Source organism: Podarcis melisellensis (assembly GCF_964234715.1).
Source record: "Podarcis melisellensis genome assembly, chromosome: 5".
Lineage (NCBI taxonomy): Eukaryota > Metazoa > Chordata > Lepidosauria > Squamata > Lacertidae > Podarcis > Podarcis melisellensis.
Genome location: NC_138537.1, coordinates 99,756,193 through 99,773,509, shown reverse-complemented (window position 1 = coordinate 99,773,509; position 17,317 = coordinate 99,756,193). Strand labels below are relative to the sequence as shown.

Genomic DNA, 17,317 nt, shown 5'->3' with positions numbered 1-17,317 from the left:
GCTCAAACATGTGCTCCATCTCAGAGCTGTTTTTTGTTTTTGTTTGCTGCTTTTTGTTCTAGAGAGATTTTTCTGACGTGTTTTCACTCCTTTGGCCTACGCAGAGAAATATGTCTATATATGCATACCTATTACAACCAGAGAACACATTGTGGTCTATGAATGACCCTTTCAGACTCTGCTGTGGATGTGTCCATGCCTATATTTTAAAACCAGAAGGAAAAGAAGGGCAACAACAAATTAGTAATGCCTTGCACATTTCAACAATGTGCCTTGAGCACATTCCCCATAAGAACCAGAACTCTGAGAATATACTCAATACTGTAGCTACACAACAGCCTTAAACTATAGTTTAGCTCCATGTGAATACCGAAAATGGTAGTTTTGTGGGAGGAGTGACGAGGGATACTGAGAAAACCCAGCAAATTACAATTGCCAGGATTCCTAATGGGAGGCAGCCATTCAGAGTTGTACCTAGGGTTCCTTGCGCCCTTGGTAAGGAGCTGTATCTGCACACAGCGCCCCTCCCATCACTTTATCTCAATGGAAACATTAGAAATGACTACATTTTATGCAACCCAAGTACTTGAAGCATCCAGAGTGAGGGTGAGACAAGGGGGAAAGACAGAAAAAGTTGCACACCTTTGTGCTGCAATGTGAGGACAGGAAACTTCCCCACATTTTCTCTCACCGCCACAGCGGCAGCAATCATGTACTCCATAGTCTCCAGCAGTAAACCTTCATACCACCTTGTCAATTCTCCTACTGTTCAGCTCCCAGCTCTTGTCTAAATATACAATCTTACACAGAAAACTGAAGACGGATTTCTGGAGTGATTTTTTGCCCCCCTCCCCCTTCCAGCCTGTACCCTTGATTTTACCAACTCCTAGGTACAACTCTGCAGTTAAACTCATATCAAACTGTTGTAAGTCCTTGAGTAGATATACCCTGAAGGAGAACACTGCTTTGAGAGGAGGCGGGTGTTAAGTTGTGGGTGAACATATCAGAAGACATAGTGATTCTTCAAACAGCTCTTGTTTATTCACAGGTCAGAACAGAACTGAACTGAATTATTCACAGGCCAGAACAGCCAGACTGCTTATATAGAGCTCCACTAGAACGCAACAGTAACCATTTTCTGTAAGTAATCACTGAATGTCACTTTCGATCCCTTAATTGTATATGTGACCTGAGTGAAAACTATCTACAGTATCCCCCTGCTGGCCCAGGGTGAGAACTTCAGTACATAACACCCCTCCCCACCGAGATAAGGCATTAGTTACAATCGCAATGGTTTCCTTATATACAGCACTACACGTAATGGTTCAATTAGGCACAAAAGCATATTGGTTACATTTCACCTACTTCCATTAGACTGACAGTATTACATGTCCAACAACATAGTCCTTTAAATAAGTTGGGCGCTTGGAAACTCTGCCAGACCGCCGGGGACCAGTACCCAGGTCCGGGGGGCCGCCCGATTCTTGCTGAGGCTGTGGCGCGACCCTAGGTGGCATTGAAACCAAGTCCCCTGGATCCGCTGCTGTGGGTGGAACATCTGCAAGTGGAGTTGGCGGAATGTCAGGCACGGCAGTGGTCTGAGTCTGTGGGAAGTCTGGCAGACCCTCTGAAGTGGCTTGGTTCAGCTCCACGCCTGTAGTTTGTGAGAGAGGTGTAAGTGGAGCCTCACCATCTGTAAGTGTCTGTTCCGGAGGTAGAACGCATGGCGGGCAGCAATCTTGGACGGCTTTGGTGCATAGTGGTTGCGGAGCTTCTGTTGAATCGTGTCCCACGGTGTTGCCTGGACTGCTACAGGTGCAACCAATGCTCGGGCCGTCTCAAACACCTCAGGCCCACAGAGGCTGAGCTTACGCTCCTGTGATACTTCCGTCAGCTCGTTGGCTTGGAGGTAGCAGTCAAACCGAGCGAGGTAGGAGTCCCATGATTCAGAGGCTGGCACAAATGGCTGTAGAGGCACAAATGAAGCCATGGTTCTGATGCTGATGTGGAGGTGATGGATGGAACACAGTGCTCAGCCAGAACGGTCAGCTCTGAATTGGTTCTGTTCAGTGATTTCGCTTGGTGTTTCAGCTCAGTGATTCAGCCACATCTGGCTGTGCTCTGTTGTCCATCCATCCCATCCTCGTCGCCAGTGTTAAGTTGTGGGTGAACGTGTCAGACGACTCAGCGATTTTTCAAACAGCTCTTGTTTATTCACAGGCCAGAACAGAACTGAACTGAAGGGTTCAGCCAGCCTGCTTATATAGTGCTCAACTACAAAGCAACAGTAACCATTTTCTGTAACTATCCAATCACTGAATGTAACTTTCGATCCCTTATTTGTATATATGGACCTGAGTGAAAACTATCTACAGTATCCCCCTGCTGGCCCAGGGTGAGAACTTCAGTACATAACAGCGGATGTTTTTGCTTGTGAATAAGACACCTTGCCAAAACATGCTGCAGATTATTATTCAGTCCAGTTGATTTGCTATTTGGCACTGTGACATTTGTGACAGGTCTTTTCCTTTATTCAAGCAGGCCACTGTTTCAGAACACTTTAGTTTGATCACAGGTCAGCCTGTCCCAGGACTTATATTACAGGACAAGGAAATTTTTGTAAACTGCAGTAGGAGTCTCTACATGGAAAAACAGAAACATTACAATCTATACTGGTTAAACTGATTTTGCAGTCATATTCTTATTCCTAAGAGCCCCATGCATTGACTACAACAGAACTCAGCTTAAAGTTTCCAGTTTATTTTATTTAACAGGATTTATATGCTGCTTAGAATGATAGATAACTACCACTGCAATGGTGGTTGGAGTTTCCCATGACTATCATATGTCTGCTTTGTGAATGTTTTATAATCTGTTGTAGGAAAACATAATCCAAATCTTCAGTCTGGCTTTGAAGTCTATAGTAGAGACCCACACTAACAGTTGTTAGGTAACAGTTGTTTCTCTCTCCTGCAATTTTTACCCAAATACCTGATACTCTCAATCTGCTTTTAATGCTCCAAGTCATGGATCTCTTCATAAGTGTACACATCTTTTACATATAATGCTCCTACTTCTCCTTTCCTGTTTCATCTATTCCTTTTGAACAGGTTATACCCTTTCATTTCTACATTCCAGTCATGTGTCTCATCCCACCAGGTTTGAGTAATGCCTACCCATAGGGTTGCCATATGTCCAGGAAAATGCAGACATGTTCTCTTTTGGGGGCCAACATGCCCACCTGGGCGGATTTTTACATTTTAAAGGAAATGTCTGGGTTTGGGGAGGTGGCTTGGGCTCAGGCATCTTGGGCTGTTCTGCATGCCACAGCCACTGCCAGCCTGGGCCAGGGAAAGAGGCGCACATCCACAATACCCGCCCCGTGCTCATCTGCTTCTTTCTCCTGCTTGGGCTATCCTCTTTTTTTGCTCTTCAATATATGGCAACCCTACCTACCAGGTCATATTTGCCATAAAAGCTTGAATTCATCTTTATTGTTTCCCATACTCTGTGCATTAGTATAGAGAAAACTGAAACCATGAGCTGTTCCCTCCAGCTGCTTCCTTCTTGTAGTTTCATGTCCCTTAGCAGATTTCTGTAGCACCACCAGTTTCCTGTGCATCAATGAAACTATTATGCCCAGTACCAGGTGTTCCCCTGTCGTCCATAATATTGTCTTCCTCTCCCTCAGGATTTAGTTTAAACCTCTCCTGATCTGGGTCACAAGGCTCTTAGCAACCACACGCTTACTAACCACTGTTAAGTCCTTCCTCAAGGAACTGGAGACCTGTGCTTTTTTTCAGGGGGTACTGAAAGGTACACAGTACCAGCACCTAATTTTTTTTGTTGTTAAAAAGTGTGGGACTTGCTGTAACAACTTCATGGTGAGTACCGAAACCTCTTTTTCTCCAAAACCAAACCTTTCCTGATAACACAATCAGCACAGCCAGTGGTTTAGTTCCAGTATTTTTCTCTGTCTTTCTGGGCCATGACCTTCGACAGGAAGGAGTAATGAAAATACCATCTGTGCTCTAAGTCTCTTCAGCTTCCTGCCCATAGTCTCTTGCTATATGTTGAAGACTGTGTTTGCCAATATTGTTTGTACCCACATGAATTAGAAGGAAGGGGTAATAGTCAGCAGGCTTTATAAGACTTGGCAACTTCTCTGTAACATCATGACTCTTTGCACCTGGAAGACAGCACAGCTCCCGGGACATCCTGTTACCTCCACACACTGCTGCCCCAGTCCCCCTCAGTAGGGAGTCACCTACCACCTCCACATGTCTCTTCCTCCTCTAGGGAGTGGCAGGAATTGTTTTGTACCTTCCATAGCCACGTCAGTATATTCTGAGGTCTGCAGCTGCTGGCTTGCTCCTCTAGCCCAGAATCGGTGTCCAAAGTGAGGGCACAGAATTTGCAGCTCCAGCAGCACCACGTGGCCTGTTTTGGGAAGCTTTTAATGTTTAACAGACTATTATATTTTTATATTTTGTTGGAAGCTGCCCAGAGTTGCTGGGGAAACCCAGCCAGATGGGCAGGGTATAATTAAATTATTATTATTATTATTAATAATAATAAGATTGGACAGTCCACTCTGCTCTATTAAGAAATTTCTTATCTTGTCCCATATTCAAAGTGTTTGTAGGTGAACCTCATGTTCTTGTAGCTTCTCTTCCAGCAAGGCATCCACCTTGCACTTGCTGCAGGTATAGTTTTTCACATTCTCAGGCAGGAAGACAATCATGGTTCAGGTGTTGCAGGACACTGCAGCAGTTCCCTCAGCATCCATGTCTCTTGGTACCATGCACACCATTAAGCAGCACTCTGGGCTTCCCCATCAAAATGCCCTCACAAACATCCCTGTTTAATATAAATAGTTTATGTAAAAAAAAATTAAAACATTGAAAATTACTGATAAACCAGATGTTAATAACTCAAACTCTCTGTCTATTAATATTAGGCAGGTTTCTTTGGTGTATAATCTTCTATGCCTGCTATCAGAGCCATCTTAACCATAGGTGCCAAGAGTCCGGGGCCCAAGGGTTGGAGTCCAGGGAAGAGCCTGCCCATTGGAGCTTCTATTTCACTGCTTGGTTTCACCGTCTCATGGACAGTGTAGTTCCCCCACCTCGAAGAAAACAACATCGCCTCAGGGTTGGGGTCCAGTAACGGGAGAAAGACTGTTTGGGAAGCGAGTGGTGCCTGGTTGGCCCTTTGTTCGTGCCACATTGTCACATTTCTATGTTCTGCTTGCATGCTGGGAGACGTAGTCTTAGCACCCGATTGCCCTGTTGAGGAAAAGGGTGCTACCCAGCATCCTGTCTGCGCTTTGAATGGCCTCGGAGGAGCCAAGGCGCCTCGGGGAGTCCTTCCGTGTTTGCTGGGAAGGATGCCGCCGACAGAATCAGGTGGGACTGGTTGCCAGGTAGGCTGGCCCCGCCATGAGGGAAGGCCGGCAGCAGGGTCCACACGGGCAGCAGATCCCCAGGCAGCTTTTTCTTCCCTGCTTGCTCCCGAAGCAGATCTTCTTCCCTGGGAGGAAGGAGGGTTGCGGCTTCTCCTGCTGCCAGGCAGTGGCGTAGCGTGGGGGGTGCAGGGGGGGCCGGCCACACCGGGCGCAACATCTGGGAGTTAGGGGTAGGGGGCGCAAATTACTTGCCTTGCCCCGGGTGCTGACAACCAGAAGAGCCGCTCTCGCAGCATTCGCACAGGCTCCGAGACCGCAGCCGCATTTGGCAGAGGTGCACCGACCCTGGCAGGTGGGTCAGTGTGGAGGCAGCATGGCACAGTGGTTTGAGCGGGTAGCTCTGCGCCACGGGTTGGGGGTGAGTGAGAGAGCGAGGCGCTGAGGCAGCCGGCCGGCTCCACCCTCCTGCGCCCCTGGGATTGGCGTAGGGCCGCGAAGAGGCGCTCCCAGCGCATGTTGCTCACACCATGAGCCACAGCCGCCCGCCGCCTCGAGCTGGTTTGTAAAAAAGGTTGACAACCCTGGGGTTCCCCCCCTAAAAACCGGGGAGGCTTGCTGGGCAGATCTTTGCCCCCCAGCGCTGCATATGGTTAAGACAGCCCTGCCTGCTATAACCTTTTTTGTTTAGTTAAGCCTACCTAGACACATAATTTTATTATGTAGAGTTGTTTTTAAAACTGTTGATTTAATTTTCATTTGGATAATTTTGTATTTTATACTATACCATACACTTAGAGATTTTTATTTAAGCCCTGTATAAACCTTGCTAAATAAACATTCTGGAGAGTCATATGTTTCCTGGCCCCTTTTACAGGGATTTCAAGTAGATAATATATGTGAAGTGATTGGAAAGCTTGAAATTGATGCATAAATGTGAAGTATTATTAACAACCTCCACTCCTCCCATCAAAAAAGGGGCAAAGACTGTTATCCTTAGTAACCTGGAAATACAGTGGTACCTCGGGTTAAGTACTTTCGTTCCGGAGGTCCGTTCTTAACCTGAAGCACCACTTGAGAGACCTGAGAGAAAGCTAATGGGGCCTCCCGCTGCTGCTGCTGCGCCGCTGGAGCACAATTTCTGTTCTCATCCTGAAGCAAAGTTCTTAACCCAAGGTACTATTTCTGGGTTAGCAGAGTCTGTAACCTGAAGTGTATGTAACCCGAAGTGTATGTAACCCGAGGTACCACTGTAAATGGTCAAGTGGACATACGGAGGTGAACAATGACCATCACTCAGCTACCCTCTCAGCCTATCCTTATGGCCACATTTCCACTCACATTACCCACATTTCCTAGTCGTAAACAATGCATCAAACTTGAGCTATAGAGCGGAGAGAGGTGTGTCTTTTTCTAAAATATACCTCCCCCGCTCCACTTCAATCTTTACACAGCAAAGCTATTTATTAACCAGAGACCTTGTTACTATAATATCCCACATATAAACATTAACCAAAGAGGCAATGGGTCTACAGTACTAACTCCTGACCTTCAGATGGAACAGGTTGGCAGAAAGCCACCACCTGCCTGGTGGGTCAGCTTAGCACTCCACACACAAAGTAGCCAATCAATTAGATCATTTGCAAATTTTCTCAAATGCCTTATCAGATGCTTCAGGTCACTGGTCCTCCTAGCCCAATTACTATATTGTCTTTGTCAGCAATTTCCAAACTTGTGAGAGAAAGCAAGTATGTCCGGGTGATCAGTGGTGATGAAAGCTAGGTAATGTGGGATTCTCATCTTAACGGCCTTAGCAAGCCTTAGATAGCTCCACCGACCACTTCACCTGTGGAGCATACAATTAACACCCCACTCTTCTCTGAAACCCTTCCTTTCCATGGCCATGCCATTCGGCAATGGCTTCTGCGTTCTAGATATATTAGAGCAAATGAACAAACAATATAGTAATGACTTATACATATATCAACAGTGAGCACAGGCACTTAACCCACTTAAATCCTAGCACCACCATAGCTACAGGAAGAAAATGTGGCATTTACTTCTGCCCTGATCCTAAAGGCATTTACTGTACTTGGGAATAAGCATTATTTTGTAATAAAAAGGTAAAGGGACCCCTGACCATTAGGTCCAGTCATGGCTGACTCTGGGGTTGCGGCGCTCATCTCACTTTATTGGCCGAGGGAGCTGGCATACAGCTTCCGGGTCATGTGGCCAGCATGACTAAGCCGCTTCTGGCAAACCAGAGCAGCACACGGAAACACCGTTTACCTTCCTGCCGGAGCGGTACTTATTTATCTACTTGCACTTTGACGTGCTTTCGAACTGCTAGGTTGGCAGGAGCAGGGACTGAGCAATGGGAGCTCATCCGGTCGCGGGGATTTGAACTGCCAACCTCCTGATCAGTAAGTCCTAGGCTCTGTGGTTTAACCACAGCGCCACCCATGTCCCTTATTTTATAATAGAAGAGGGATAATGTAGTTTTAAAAGGAAGACATCATAAAATTTACTTTGGTTACCACATACATGTCTGGCCTGCTGCCCCATAGCTCTAAACTGTTTTTAATAATATGAAGAATTAATGGATTATGTAGCAGCTAGCATCACCTAAGGTACTGACACCAGGCATACTTGTTACTGCTCCCTTCACCTGCCACTTTGAGTCATGGCAGCACACATGGGCGTAGCCAGAAAACAATAGAAATACCTAACTGACCAATCACATCAGTTCTGCCCCTCCCCCACAAAAGTCCTGCCCCCTTAACAAAAATCCTGACTGTTCTGCTTTGCTGCCAATTGTGACATGTGAAGGTGCTTCACTGCATGCCTGCCACCTGCTCCGCTTGCCACCCCTGCTGAAGCCTTGCTTACCAGGGTTGTGAGGCCATAGTTTCCAGGTTCTGGCAAGATCTCGTGGGGCTCTTATGCAATCTTACACGGCTGTTGTGCATTTTCTCCTGAACCTGGAGGCTGCTGCAGCTGCTTCTTGTTGCTTCTCCCATAGCAGCATCATTGGGGACACACCCACAGAGACGCCCCTTGGATTTTGTTGCCTGAGGCAGCTGCCTTAGTCTGCCTCATGAACAGGCCGACCCTGCTCTGGGTGCTTGGGTGAGGGAGGCTCCAAAGTCCAGTCCTAGCTGTACCACTTATTAATTAAAGTTTTTTGCAGATAAAGTCGCTCAAATTCAGGAAGAGGTAGACTCCACCATGGGAGCAGGGCTGGGGCGGGAGAGTGCTAGACTCCTATCTAGTCAAGTTGTGTGGGATCAGTTCCAATCTGTTACCTCCGAGGATGTGGACAGGCTGCTTGGACGAGTAAAACCAACCACCTGTCTCCTTGATCCTTGCCCATCCTGGCTTATAAAAGCTAGCCAGGGAGGGCTTGGCGATGGGCTTCACAGGGTGGTGAACGCTTCTCTCTGTGAGGGAGCCTTCCCAGACCCGCTGAAAGAGGCGTTATCAAACCGCTTCCTTAAAAACCATCTTTAGATGTGGTCAATATAGCCAACTATCGCCATTAGACAACAGTGGAAGAACATAAAAGGTTAATACAGTGCTTTTTCTGGGGGGAAGCAGGGGTACGCATACCCCTAAACATTTTCTGAATCTAAGTTTGGCCTCATTGAGGGGCAGTATTTCAATATGAGTAGGGAAATGAGGGTACCCCTAAACATTTTTTTTAGCAAAAAAAGCAGTGGGTTAATATATATAAGACTATAGCTATCAGTCTACAAAGCACTCTAATACAAGTGCTCATTATATCTAGTTTGTGGCACAGGCCATCATTCGATGAATTTTGAATGCTGCTGTGCAGAATCTGGCAACGTTGTATGTTGTAGCAGGGTTGGTCTCTCAAGGCAGCAGGGCGGTACAGAATTGTCCTATGCACCCTGGGTACTTATGCAGTGACGGTAAGATGAGGCTAGTACGAATGTCTCTGTAATAAAGACACTGGAGAAGCACATGCTCTGTTGTTCTATTTGTCCAGTCACACAGGGGCATTGTCTCTCCAGGTAAGCAATCTTCCTGTATCAGCCTTCAAGGACAGCGGAGGGGAGGGCATGAGCCAAGGCAAAGGCCCTCCTGTGTTTAGGGACTTTGAGTTTAGCTAGATACGCCATAGGGGAGGCAGAGTACCTGGAGGATTCATTGGCAATAAAAGTTGGGGTCCTGGCTAGATCCAGTCAGTGCTCAGTGTCTACAACATGTTGTTTTATGAGAACTTTGGCCTGTTCGTATCCCATGCTGAGTAGCAAACCTGGAGAGAAGCTCAGGGTTGAGATTTGCCACTGCCTGCTTCCATGTGGATTGGAAATCATCATTCATAGTTAGTGGGGCAAGTCCAAGGGGAAATAAAGATAGTCTGAGCCAGTAGTTGAGTATGGTCAATCACACTCTAGCCTTGACCTGTCTCTAGTCTCAGGGTGGCATTAGTCTCAGGGTTGCACAAGTTCTAGGGGTGCAAAAATGGAGAAGGGGCCCAGCTAGGCACCATAGAGAAGTTGTGCTATTGGTTTGGCTTCAAATAATTTGCATGCTGCAGGTATATAGTAGCCATCTCTTGTTTTAAGAAATTTAAGGATTGCAGATGAGCTCCTCTGAGCAATATCAGCAACATAACCCCCATGGGCTTTCCCACTGCCAGCAGAATGAAAAACTACCCCCAGATATTTGAAACAAGAGGCCTGCTCAATCTTGTGGCCATCTATGCTCCAAGAGCAGCTCATAGGCCGTTTGGCAAATGCCATGATCTTAGTTTTCTGATAGTTGAGTTCTAGCTGGTCCTCCTTCCAGTACTGTGTTAGTGCTCTCAGTGCTCTTTTGAACCCAATAGGTGTTCTTGAGAGTATTGCTGCATCGTCTGCATACAGCAGAACAGAGATGTGTCTTCCAGCAAGCTTTGGGGAGTGAAAGTTCATGTTGTGGAGATGGCCCACCATGGAATTAATGTAAGCCTTCACAATCTACTTTTCAGTTCTCCAGAGGTACATGTGTGAATCAGGATGTGCATTCGATGGTCTTATTTGGCAGGGCTTTTATTAAAAACATCCATACACATTCATGAATCACTCTACCTAGAGTGGCAAACAACCTTGGCCCCGCACTTATTGTAAATGCTATGAAGATGACAGCTTAAAAAATGATTGTTAACTCTGCAATCTTTCCAAGAGTTTGTGCTCATTTTGTTTCCCTCCAATATGTAGGAAGCAACAGATGTTTTCAATACGACAATGGGGAATGATTTTAGTTCCTTCAAATGTAAAACAAATCACTTCAGGTAATTTGCAAACTACTTCTAAAGTTGAATTAAATCTGTAAGTCATTGCAGGTCAGCATTTGTTTCTTCCTCACATCACTGGGGGAAAAATGTGCCATTAGTTATTGTAACATGTATATCCATGTTAGATGGTTATATGCATCATTAGATAAGTGAATAAAGGAACAATCTGTTAATATTTTTTAGGTAACAGGGTTAAATTAAGATATAATTCATTCCTTCATGAGACCAAAATTGAATTTTGATATTTTCCCTGTCACCAATGCAGACTGCAAAATCTCGATTGGTTAGAATGTGCACTTGATTTACAGCACAGGGAGGAAGTTAATAGTTGATCTTTATGATTAGGATGATCTTCTTTCCTTGACTATCACTCATAGCAGAGTAAGATTTACTTCCATGTATATGGTCTTAACGGTTTATGGTGGTACAAGGAGGTCTCCATGGCAGGGGTCGGCAAACTAAGGGCTGCGGGCCAGATCAGGCCCAATTGCCTTCAGGATCCGGCCCACGGACTGTGGATCGGCGTGGGGTTTCTGTTTGTTCAGGCGGTGCCATCCCCCCCCCCACACCACGGCAGCGCCTCCTCCCTCCCTCCTCCCGGCTTCCCCCCGCCCTGCCTAGAGGAGGAAGGGGGCTGGGCTGAGCTGGCTCAGCATCATTTTAAGCAGCCCCCCTCTGGAGCCAGCCCTTTTGCGCCGCTCATGCCCCCCCCCCCGCCCTGGTGCCCCTGTGGGCCAGAGAGCAGAGCGGACTGCCTACTCATGAGAAGCAGTGGCGGCGGCAGCCCCTGGGAAGGTAAGAGCAGCGGCTGGGTCTAGAGGGAGGACTAACTGCCCCCCTTGCCTCTTTTTCCAGCCCCCCCCCCCGTGCCACTTATCTGGCCTGCCACAAGGTCTGAGGGACAGTGGACTGGCCTGCGACCTCTGCTCCCTGGTCTGCTGGACACAAGCTACTTAGGCAGGGGTCAGCCTGGCACTCTTTTGCCCCTCAGGCGTGCTGACAGAGGGCTCTCCTCCTGACCCCCCTCAGCTGCTCACTACCACGTGCAGATCTAGACCCCGGAGAGATGACCACGTGCAGCTGCAATCCGGGCTGGCCCTCCCCTGAGGCCAGGAGATCCTCCTCTAGGTACTTTTAGGATGGGCTTTAACCAAGGCCTTTAGTGCACGCAGTCCCGGCCTCTCCCCGTGACTTGGCGCTTTAGAAATGCTCTGACATATTGCAAACATTTAAAAGAGAAAGGGGGGGGGGAGAGGGAGAGCAGCAGCGGCAGCAGCGCGAAAGGGAGGGAGGGAGGGAGGGGGGCCTCCCTCTTTCTGGTCCCAGCTTCAGGCCCGCGAGGAGGGCTGAGGGAGCTGCAGCCCCGGCCGGGCTCCTCTGCCTCCCGGGGCCTGGGGGGCAGGTCTCTGCGCAGGAAGGGCTGGCCTCCCTCCCTCCGTCCCCCTCGGAGCCGCCCCTCTTCCCTCAGGCGGAGCTCATTCCCGGGGATTGGTTTCCAATGACGCCATCGCTTTTATTTTTACACCGATGACCTCATCCCCGCGGCAGCGGCAGCGGCAGCCTGCAAGTTGACTGACCAGCCAAACTCTTCTCTCCCTCCCTCCCTCCCTCTCCGTTTGTTTTGTTTCCCACGTTCAGTTATTAAACGTGTTGGCTCCCCCTTTCCTATGAGCCGCGGCTTTGGAGACGGCGGCCGGGCGACGGGTTCCCCGGCTCCCCCCGAGTCATCTTCAGTGAGGAAGAAAGAGCTCGCCCGCTTCCTCCCTCGCCTTCCTCCTCCTCCTCCTCTTCCTCCTGCTGCTGCTGCCCCCTTTCTCTCAGCGGAGAGGGGTCCGAAGCGCCGCCTGGCAGAGTCAGAAGAGGCTGAGGGCAGCTGCCAGTTTAGAAAGAGGGGAAAAAGTAAGTCTTGGTGGGGAGGGCGAAGAGGGGAAGGGGGGATGTTGTCCTGTGCCCCCCCCCATATGCAGTTCTGGGGTCACTGCCTGGAAGCCACATGGGTGGGAGTTCTAAAAAATGTTTGGTGTGTCCCTCTCCTTCTAAAGAAAATGGAAAAGAAATAAAAGGTTCTCCACCCCCTGTTAAAGCACAGAAACAACCCTGGATTTCTTAGAAATATCTTCACTCCATGTCTTCTCCATTGTTGACTTGAGTTAAACGCCTGCTCTTCCTCCTTTAAATGGTTCTGCTGTAAAATAGTTTTATTATTTCACACACACAGACAGTTGTGCTTCTGTGTGTGAGAGAAAGTTATATTCTTGCTACTATTAGCATTGTTTTTATGATCTCTCATTCCTTTTCTGTTCCTTATGTTCTCTGTTTGCTTTGCGGGTTGGTTTGCCCTTTAGGATTTTTATCTGTTGTCTGTATGAAGTCCCCTCTCATGGAATCAAAGAGGATCAGTGTGAGGCGCCACTAAAAACAAATATTTAAATGAAGTATCTTTTTAAAAATGATTTTTGTTTTTCAAATATCCAGGCACCTGTTCCTCTAGTTTTCAGTATCATGGCCTCAGGTTATTCACAGAGGACAAAACATGCACACTTTTACGATATTAAATCTTTTACATAGGAAAATGGGGCAGAAGAAGGAATGTGCCTCAGAAATGTAGAATTGTCTAGAGATCATGCTGGGTTAAATGATAGTTTATTGATCATCTTATAGTACACATTTGTGTAGATGTAAATTCTGTTGAGTTCAATGGGATTTAAGTAAGTGGGTACTCTAGGACTGCAGCTTAGTCCACAGAGAGGCGGTGGACTCTCCTTCCTGGTATGACTTAGTTGAAATTCTTGCACTGCACCTGATGGCTCTTCCAACTCCAGAGTTCTATGATTCTAGGATGTCTGGATAATGTATAATGTACACAATTAGTGCTGCCTCCCTTTTCTCCCTGGCGGAACGGCTGTGCCTATATCAGCTGCTCTAAAGTCTCCTTATCAGTAAAACTCTATGCTGGAAGCTTCACCTGGTGAATTTCTGCTTATCAAAGGATAGGGGGACCCTCCTCACAAACACTCGGTATTCTTGCTTCTAGTCTTTATGAGGAAATATTATGGTTTTGACTAATTTAAATAAAGTGCTACATGTATCTAGTTCCACTAAAGTACCATCCCAGAGAGACTGGAACACTTTTAAGAAAACTCTGTATTGCAGTAAAAGAAACAAAGAGAAATACTGTAGTTGGTGACTAACCTGTTGTTTTCTGTTCAGGTATTAGCTGATTTTATTTTTAATTTTGGTCACCCTCATTTGGCTGATAGTTTAAAAAAAATTGTAGGGCCTTCTGCAAAAATGTCATTGGCAGAGAGAGAAATATCTTAGCTAGTTGATATTTTGCTGAGTAAGGTATGTGCGGTAATTCTATTGCAGACAGTTCTGGCCCACAGGCAGAGGTTTAGTTTCACTTATTAATTTTATGTAAAAAGAAATATATTGAGCTGTTAATTCTCAATCCATACATAGTTGTCTGGAAACACAGTACAGTAGTTCTACATTGGTGTGTTCAGGATTGTAGCCATTGCAATACTTTACTTCCATAATACTTAGAAATTATACCAGTAGATGAGTAACTTGTGAATTGACAATTTGGACAAAACAGGACTCGAGGAAAATGATCATATACTTGTTGAAGGCAACAAAGTTTTAATGCTTACCTTAGGGCGGGAATTGGTTTGTTTTTAAATTGCAAATATGTACACCTGCTTGAAATAGATGTCTAATTAATAAAATGTTGATTTCAGAAAAGATAATCTGGCAGCACAATATAACCTACATACATGGCTGTCATGAGTGAGAATAAACATCAACTTCTCCATGCAACTTTAGGGCATGCTCATGTCGGCAGTGATTGTGTGCAGGTTGGAACTGACTGTGTGAAGAGCGTTGACATTAGGTGTGCAAGAATCAGTTTATTAAGGGCCTTAGTTCTATTATCAAGCTGTTCATATCATCAAGACGTTTCTCCTGAAGTTCAGCTGGAGACTTCTTAATTGTAACCCGAGCCCTTTACATCTTGTCTTGGGGCAAAAAGAACAAGTCTTTGCCCCCTTTTTGTGGCAACCCTTCAGGTATAGTATTCCCCATCAGTCTTCAACAGGCGAAACATAGTCAGTTTCTTTCATCTTTCCTCCTAGGACTTGTTTCCATACCATTGAACATTTCTGTTGTTTGCTTCTGAATCCATTCCATATTCATATACCTTTCTTAAAGTGTGGTGCTTGGAACTGGACACAGTACTCCAGATGCAATTGTACTAATGCAGAATAAAGTGGATATTTTACACCCCAAAACTTGGAAACTGTTCTATTAATACAGCTTAAAATCACATTATCCTTTATTGTAACTATGCTGCACGGCTGATTTATATTGGGCTTGTGATTGACTACGATCCCAAGTTCCTTTTCACATGTAGCACTGCCAAGCCAGGTATCTCCAATCCTGCATGTTTTATTTTAGCCTAAATGCAGAATGTTGCATTTCTCTCTCTTTTTAAGTTGGTTTCATAGAATCATAGAATTATAGAGTTGGAAGGGATCCCAAGGCTCATCTAGTCCAACCCTCTGCAATGCAGGAATCTCAGCTAAAGCATCCATGACAGATGGAGAACCAACCTCGGCTTAAAAACCTCCAAGGAAGGAGAAGCCACAACCTCCCAAGGAAGACTGTTCCTTTGTTGAACAGCTCTTATTATCAGAAAGTTCTTCCTGATGTTTAGTCAGAATCTTCTTTCTTAAGATTTCCTTTTCCTTTTTGTCTGTTTCAGGCCAGTCTCCTATCAAAGTCATTTTGAATTTTATTGCTGTATTCTGAGGAGGTGTTAGATTTTGCTCAGAGTTTTTGTCATCTCTAAACTTGATAAGGATTTTCTCTACCCCATCACCTAAATAATTGAATGACATCTTGAAAGGTTTTGGGCCCACAACAGAGCCTCCCCCCATTTGATGGGAAATCATAGATGAGCACTCATTGAGTATTGTTTGTATCACCATCTATACTATAAACAGTTTGCTAACCAAAATATGTGCTGACATCAAGATGATTTGATCCAGAGCATTCCTACAATCCACCAATATTTTTTAAAAGAGATAAAATTTATCTGGCAGGATCTATTCTTGACAAATCCATGCTGCTAATCACAACATTGTTAAAACACTTAGAAATTGACTCCTGTGCGCATCTTTATAACAATAATGCAGCCAGAATAACTGCTGAGAGAGTCCTGCACATTAGCTGAATACATTTTGGATGGAAATTATTCCAGATATTCCAATCCAAAATGAAATGGTGTCATTCATTTTGTGCTTATACCCTTCACGATACTCCTTCGCTCATATACTTTCATCTTGGTTTTGCAATGGTCATTTGCTTGGGTGTGTGTGACAAGTGAGAATTGCATCCAGGTGACAACAAAAAATTAAAAAGATTGTTATGACATGTTCAAACAAATGGCTTAACGTTGAAGATGTGTAGGCCAGCAGGTTCATAATTTTTCTGTGGTCTATTAATTGGCTATTAACTTCTGTGAATTTATTTGCAAGGCAGGTTTCAGCCAAGTTTGTAGCACTCCGTCAGAACTGGCTTCAGGTTTCCATGCTGAGCAATATTTATTTTCCAAAGATTTGGTCAGTTCTGCATGGTTATAAGTGGTCAATATAAAAAAATAAATAGAGGTACTGCATTATTCAAATGTTAAGTATGACTGTTTACCAAAGGATTATTTGAGCAAAAATATCTATATCTGTAGCTAGCTATACTCGCATACCACACACAAACACTGATTTTATTTTATTTTTAAATAACTTTCCAAATTAGCTGTTACCAAACAGTAACTAATATATTGGAGTCATTGTTGCTTTGACTTCTTTAATCTGCTCTGTGAGCTGAAGCTGTTGACAAGGCAAACATCATATAGTACAGATTCACAATGAGTGTTTACTGTGCAACATGTGCTCCTTAAAGTGCGCACTGCTGCTGTTGCAGCAGCACATGAATTGATGGAATGTCCCCTCCCCACACCCACCTCTAGATCATTTTGGTAATCTCTTAATCAAATATATGAATGTGGATCTGGGGGCAGTAAAAAACACTACTCAATATTTTCTGTGGGTAGTTTAGAATGTTGAAAGTGCTTCATCATACAGGCCAGTAATCATTCTGGCAATTCTGTAAGTTGGCCATTATTATTGTCTTTATATGGCTGGTTATAGAATGAATCTGAGAGAAAAGTGAAATTTGAAAGCATACTGGCCCCTGCTTAGCTTTGCAAATGTATAGAGTCCGTGGATATACATCTATCCTTCACACGCATGTCCACCAGTGTCCCAGTGAGTGTGAAGCAATTCTGACTCCTGCACGAATTCCCTCTCTCATCTTCTTGGCCCCATAAGCCCCATAAGAGCAGTATAGTAGCACCCTCAGGCCGTCTGCTCTGAGTCTTCTCAGCTTCCAGTTTTGTTCAGGTCTAGCTTGGCTTTGTAAATGTGAGACAACTCACCATTTTTTCCTCACCTTTGTACTACCTCCTTCTGTTGTCAGTACTGCCCTCTTTCTCTTCTCTTCCCTTTTTCCTTCAGCCCGTAGCCCTGGTGCTGATACTGCACCCTTTAAACCAT

General features: G+C 45.5%; 1 protein-coding gene and 2 long non-coding RNA genes across 3 annotated transcripts in view; 2 read left to right on the top strand and 1 right to left on the bottom strand.

Annotated features, from left to right (window-relative positions):
- LOC309371027 overlaps positions 1-17,317 on the bottom strand; it is a 176,986-nt gene that overhangs the window by 133,099 nt on the left and 26,570 nt on the right. The gene's annotated exons all lie outside the window — the stretch shown is intronic.
- Positions 6,521-17,317, top strand: part of LOC309371028 — a 116,024-nt gene continuing 105,227 nt past the window's right edge. Inside the window, exon 1 of the long non-coding RNA XR_014168794.1 lies at positions 6,521-6,622. This is a non-coding gene — a long non-coding RNA (uncharacterized lncRNA). The remainder of the gene's footprint in view (positions 6,623-17,317) is intronic.
- DUSP16 (dual specificity phosphatase 16) overlaps positions 12,517-17,317 on the top strand; it is a 57,880-nt gene continuing 53,079 nt past the window's right edge. The window contains exon 1 of the mRNA XM_081913309.1: positions 12,517-12,605. The gene's annotated coding sequence lies outside the window, so the exon portion shown is untranslated. The remainder of the gene's footprint in view (positions 12,606-17,317) is intronic.